Raw genomic sequence first — 6,336 nt, forward strand, 5'->3', positions numbered from 1 at the left:
TAGAGGTTGGAACTGCCTTCATTGCTTTGGAAGGTGATGATTTGAAGAAGAGGGTGATGCTTTCAAAGGCATGTGGTTGTTGCAAAAGGAGGGGATGAAAGAGGTGAGGATGTATGGGCATTGATGTTCATGGATTATCTTCATAATCTTCCATATACATGCAATCATTTTTTAGCTCCTTGGCATGTGTCTACATTGTAGTGTACTAAAGAATGTACTCGTGTAGGTGCAATTGGAAGATCAGAGCCACGAGTGTTGTTCCACACTTGAGGACCTAGTTGGCGTAGAATGAAAGTGTGATGAAATGCTTAGGGTGATAGGTTTATTAAGTATACCCAAGGTGTCTTCTCCCTTTATGGGCCCTAAGATTATGAAGTGGGAAATAGGGCTAGGGGATAATCTTAGGGACCATTAAGGGCAAGACACCTTAATGGGCCCTTATCCTATATTGGAGCTTTTGTTCTCTTTTTTTTTCTTATTTATTTATGTTTTAGTAAATAAATACTTCTATTTTGTTTTTTCCCCTTATGTAGGAAAGACGAGTGGTCTCAATGGATACTCCATGTTAGCTCTACTCATAAGATAGCTCATCAAGGGTAATTGTGTTGTGAGAGATGTGATATGCAAGAATGGATGGTCATAACTAAAAAATCAAATTGTTTTCCTCTCTTTCGATAAGTTAAGATAGCAAGCAAGTAATATGGTATTACCAAGAATGAGCCTTAGCATGGTGTATAGAAAGCAATTCAAATAGTCTTCCTCCATCTAGGCTATGCTTCGTATTCTTACACTATCCTATGCACCTCAAAGACTTTGCTTGCCTAGTGATCTTTTTTCTCTTGATGCCACAATCCTAGATTTTGTATTTTGTGCTCAAGCTATCTTTCCCCTAATGTTGCTCCAACCTCATTTACTTTTTTCACCACATCTAGGGGCAACATAGTTCTAAGTCTTATGGGAGAGTGAATATGAAGTGAAAGGTGAGAAGGATTGAAGCTTGCTTGGAAGAGCTATGGTGGGAGAGCAAGAGTAAGAAAGAGAGAGACACAAAATGGGAACTCCAACAGCCACAATGTGTAATTGGGCCTTCCTTTATTCAAATTGTCACTAAAAGAATAAAGAATAAAGTGACGGTGGGGCTGGCACTCGCCACCTGCAGTATGGAGTGGCGAGTACTGTTAGTGTAGTAATACACAGGTGGCTAGGCGAAGGCGCCTTTACTCCCAACAACCTCCCACTTACAGGCAAATCTGTCCCACTGAGGAGTGAAAAAGAAAAAAGAAAAGATAGTACAATGTATGTACACATGTATAACAAGATGAGGAAAATGTCATCTCATCCAACGCCCATCAATCTCTTGAGGAAGGCAAAGCGCTCAATAGTGAGGCTTTTTGCAAGCAGATATGTAGGATTCTCGTCAGTGGAGATATTGACAAGGTCAATAGACCTATCCTCCATGACCCCACATATGAAGTGATACGTCATCTCAATGTGTTTCGTCTTCTCATGGAAGACCAGATTCTTGGCTAGTGGAATAGCACTCATAGAATCTGAATGTAGCGTAGGTAAAGCATTAATCCCAAGGTCATGAATCAAATGGCCTAACCATATGGCCTCCTTGCAAGCCTCGGTGGTTGCAACATACTCAGCCTCAGTGGTAGATAGGGCCGTATACTTCTGAACCTTGGACATCCAAGAGACAACACCTTTAGCACAGGTGAATACATAACCAGAAGTGGACTTCCTACTATCTGCATGTCCTACATAATCGGAGTTTGTGTACCCCTCAACTCTTGTATCCTGGCTGCCATAGCAAATACACATATCTGTTGTGTCCTTCAAGTATCTCATGATACCCTTCACAGCATCCCAATGCTTCTTGCCAGGTGTAGCATATAGCATGCCACAACACCAACTGCAAAGGCAATATCTGGACGAATGGCTATCATGGCATACGTCAAACTGCCCACGGCTGATACATAAGGGATCTTGGCCATCTCGAACCTCTGCTCATTTGTCTATGGACAATCGGCCTATGAAACCTTCACATAAGAAGGTAATGGACAACCAATAGGCTTCACGTCATGCATGTAGAAACACTCAAGGACTTTATGAATGTACTCCCTCTATGAGAGGTAGAGTAGTCCCTGATACCTACCGCGCTTAATGCATATACCAGGAATGTGAGAGGCCTATCCCAAATCCTTCATCTCAAAGCTCTTCTTCAGTTGAGATTTAAGAGCATCCAACTCATCATGAGCTTTCCCTACTATCAACATATCATCCACATAAAGTACCAAAATAAGCAATGAGCTATCACGGACTTTCTTCGTGTAATGACATGGATCCATAGCACTCCTGCTGTAGCCTTGTAACTGCATAAAGGCATCAAACTTATGATACCACCTACTTCAAGCCATAAAGGCTTTTCTTCAACTTGCACACTAGGTGTTCCCTCCCAAGTTCTGCAGAGCCCTTATGCTGCTCTATGTAAATCTCATCATGCAAATCCCGATGCAAGAATGCAGTCTTGACATCCATCTGGTATAAATCCAAGTCAAGCTGCATGACTAAGGCCAAAACCAAGCACAGGGTGGTCATCTTGACCACAAGAGAAAAAACTTCATCAAAGTCAACTCCATGTTCATGTTTAGAACCCTTAGCAACAAGTCTTGCCTTATAGGTCGGCTTGGGGTTTCCAGGGGTACTTTTTATGTTGTACACCCATTTGCACAGCAAAGCCTTCTTGCTCTTAGGCAATGCAACCAAATCCCAAGTCATATTCTTATACAGAGAGTCCATCTCAGACTGCATAGCCCTCTCCTAGGAGTGACTGTCACCACTACGCATAGCGTCATCATAGGTGAGAGGCTCTCCCGCATCTATAACCAAGACATAGTGCGTCGAGGGCTCAAATCGATCAGGTGGACATCTATCTCTAGTAGACTATCTCATTATAGGCTTTGTTGCTTGTTCAACTACCTATCCAACACCCTGGCCATGTGTACCAACTGTTGTTGCGGGCTGTCCAACTGGCTGTGCAAGCTATACTGGAGCATACGGTTCCTCCTGGAATATAACCTTGCGTATCTCTACCACCTTCTCAAGTTGCCTATGCATTTGGTCTTTGTGGAATACTACATCATGGCTGTGAATGACTTTCCATGCCTGTAGATCCCAGAGGCAATAACCCATCTTGCCTGCATCTCCATAGCTAAGGAAAATGCATTTGACACTCTTAGGGTCTAGCTTACTATGCTTGTGCTTGGGCACATGGCAAAATGCCTGACATCCAAAGACACGTAGATGCACATAAGATGGAGGTTTCCTAGTCCATATATCCTCTACAACCTATAAATCCAAACCACTGGAAGGTGATCTATTTATGATATACACAGCTGTACTGACCGCCTCAACCCAAAAGATCTGTGGGAAGCCTACATGGCTAAGCATACTGCATACACACTCTTGGATGGTTCTATTCATTCGCTCAGCCAGACCATTTTGGGGTGGGGTGTAGGGAGTGGTCAACTGACGCTTAATACCCCTCTCATCACATAATTGATCAAAGGCACATAACATGTATTCTCCCCCATTGTCAATCTTAAGGCATTTCAACCTATGCCCAATTTGGTTCTCAACCAATGCAAGCCATCTCTGAGACACAGCCAAGGCATTGGATTTAAGCTTAATGGGATAAGCCTCGACTTTCCGTGAAAAATCTTTAATGAAAGTGACAAAATACTTTGCACCACACATAGACTCACATGGCATGGGCCCATAGACATCTGAATGTACCAATGCTAGGGGCTCACTCATGCGTGTCCTACCAGACTTCTTTTGCGTATTCCTAGTCTGTCTACTATAAAGACAATGCTCACATGAATCAAAACATGCATAGTCAAGGGATGATAAGTACTACAAACCAGAAAGCATTTTCATTCCATTCAAGAGGACATATGACCCAAATGGGCATGCCAAAGAGATACATGTGGGATGGAACCCATTGATAAAACATGGTTAACAGAGGACCCATCAACCACAAAAGGATAGAGTTTACCAGCTTTGGCACCTCTAGCAAGCACGTCTGCCATGCATGATTTTCCAAGTAGAATCCCCAAATGAAACATAAAACCCAGCATCATCAAGCTGCCTTGTAGACATATAAGACTGCGTGTAAGTGAAAGTACATGACATACATCCTATAACATAAAAGTACTACCAATAGAGAACTATAGCCGCACATCCCCAATGCCAATAATAGCAAGTGACATGTCATCACCCAAGTGAACTGAACCAAAGACATTGCGGTAGGAGTGGAATCACTCACGGCATGGTGTAACATGAAATGATGCACCGAAACCCAAAAGCCAGCACTGCACATACATAAAGTGAACCTTCGTCAACGGTGTAGCATCACAATAACTAGTTGCAAGTATGCACTCCCCATCGGAGTCCTCAGTTTGCATGACATTATCTCCTCGATTTTCACACTAGATTTCGCAAGCACAATGTGCGATCAGAGGACTTTTCCTGTACTTTGTCATTCCCCTTCTGTTTGCCCTTCTCATTGCGCAACTCATGACATTGGGGGCGTATATGACCCTTCTTGTCGCAATGGTGATATGTCACATTAGCATTTCTCCCACGAGACTTACTGCATGACTTGCCATGCAATTTAGACCTAGACTTCTGCAAGTCTCTACCACGGTCATTCCCACAGTCATTCTTTCCATTACCATCTTTGCCTCTAACAGTCAAAGAATGTGGCATAAGGCAGTGCGGAATACATCCCATGACTCACTCACAGTCCCAAGCAAAAACAATGGTGTAACCTCATCAATAAAACTAACGCCTTGCAAAGTCAAGTTCTTGAGAATAGCATGGAACTGGCTCAAATGAGCAGACATCGTCACATTCTCCTTCATGTGCAGGTCCATAAGCTGGTTCAGCCCCCAATACATCTGACTTGCTGGACTTTTCTTGTCATAGAGGTTCTTGATCTTATCCCAAAGCTGCTAAGCTCTCTGTGCTTCCTTAACCACATTGTAATGCAGTTGTTCAGTGAAGGACAAGATGAGGGTGGACTAGCATAACTCATTAAGCTCCATCCATTCGTCATTAGTCATAGTTTTAGGCTACCCTCCACTCAACCTGAGTGGCTTTATCTACGATTTCTGCACTAATACTTGCCAAACTTGGCTCTTCCAATAGGCATAATTCGTACCATCAAACTTAGTGATGTTGAAGATAGCATTGTCAATGGAAGAAGATGTCATAATGTATGCTGTAACATTGCATATAGTTCAAAACTGCTTGCTATTTTCTACAGAAAATGCCAAAAAAACCACAAAAAAAAAAGGTAAAATGACATGGAACTGGTGTTTAATGATGCTGCACACCAAGTACTATCAGTAATACACCAAATTAGGACGATTCAACATGAAAATTCCACGTCAGTCCATACATAAATGCTTGTTGTAATAAATTACAAAATTGTGAAAATGAGAGCTGACAGTGCCAAAAATGGATCCCAAGTCAATCAAATACTGCCAAGTCCAAAACCAGCATTATGTGGGCATAACATAGGCATATGACAATCATGAAACCAACACCCCAACATGTCATACAAACATCTGCTAGTGGGTCGGTACACCCCCCAATCAACGGAGCAAAATGTATCTGCCATTGCCAAGACTTGACATAAGTAGTAGGTGTCAGTTCATAGAAAACGGACCCAAGTCAACTCATAAGCAAGTATAATGGACCAAACAGCAGAAGCCAAGCATCGTCCAAAGTGAAGATCCTAGTAGTCTTAAGTATCCGAATGCTCAAGTAGCATGAACCCACCTGCTCTATGTCTGTTAAGTGTATCAAGATGCTCCCATTGGTATAAAAGTCGTAAATGTCAAGCAAGAAAGCTCGAACAAAGCATGTAAGAGTGCACCAATGACAAGTGTCCATGATCAAGCATCAATGAGACATCATGAGCATATAGACTCTGTAGCATCCATAGACAATAAGTACATCCAAACTGTAACTCTGGCAAGCCAAGAAATAGCCAAAGTAAGCTCTGGGCAATCAAATATCAAGCCCAAGTAAGCCGCAGTAGCAATCAACTCCAAGACAATGTAACTAGCATGTATATAGATGGCATAAGCCAAGCATGTCGAGACCGGTCAGACATATGCAAAGTACATGCCATAAGTACATCAAGGATGGAGATCCAAATGCTATGTAAAGCAAGCTCAAAACCAATTATCCAAGAGCAAATCCAAGCTCTATGTTGATCCCCGAGAGTCACTACATCAATGTATACATCCAAGACATAGCCCG

Source organism: Lygodium microphyllum, chromosome 7, assembly GCF_053477565.2.
Source record: "Lygodium microphyllum isolate KBCC chromosome 7, Lygodium_microphyllum_v1.1.10, whole genome shotgun sequence".
Classification (NCBI taxonomy): Eukaryota; Viridiplantae; Streptophyta; class Polypodiopsida; order Schizaeales; family Lygodiaceae; genus Lygodium; species Lygodium microphyllum.